This window comes from Penaeus monodon, chromosome 25 (assembly GCF_015228065.2).
Source record: "Penaeus monodon isolate SGIC_2016 chromosome 25, NSTDA_Pmon_1, whole genome shotgun sequence".
NCBI classification, from domain to species: Eukaryota; Metazoa; Arthropoda; class Malacostraca; order Decapoda; family Penaeidae; genus Penaeus; species Penaeus monodon.
Window position 1 is genome coordinate 19,417,196 of NC_051410.1, and position 502 is coordinate 19,417,697.

Here is a 502-nt window from a genome sequence, read left to right on the forward strand (position 1 = left end):
GACAGCGAGGGAAATGCAAGAGAAAGATACTCTCGCGCGTCGACTGACAGACCGAGACAGAGCCAGTGCTTGACTGAGAGAACGAGACAGAGCCAGTGCTTGACTGAGAGAACGAGACAGAGCCAGTGCTTGACTGAGAGACCGAGACAGAGCCAGTGCTTGACTGAGAGAACGAGACAGAGCCAGTGCTTGACTGAGAGACCGAGACAGAGCCAGTGCTTGACTGAGAGACCGAGACAGAGCCAGTGCTTGACTGAGAGACCGAGACAGAGCCAGTGCTTGACTAGAGAACGAGCAGAGCCAGTGCTTGACTGAGAGACCGAGACGAGCCAGTGCTTGACTGAGAGAACCGAGACAGAGCCAGTGCTTGACTGAGAGAACGAGACAGAGTCAGTGCTTGACTGAGAGAACGAGATAGCGCCAAAAAGGAAGGGGAGTACAAAGACAGACACACACGACGGGGAAAAAGGGGGGGGGGAAAAAAAAAAAGGGGGGAAAAAAA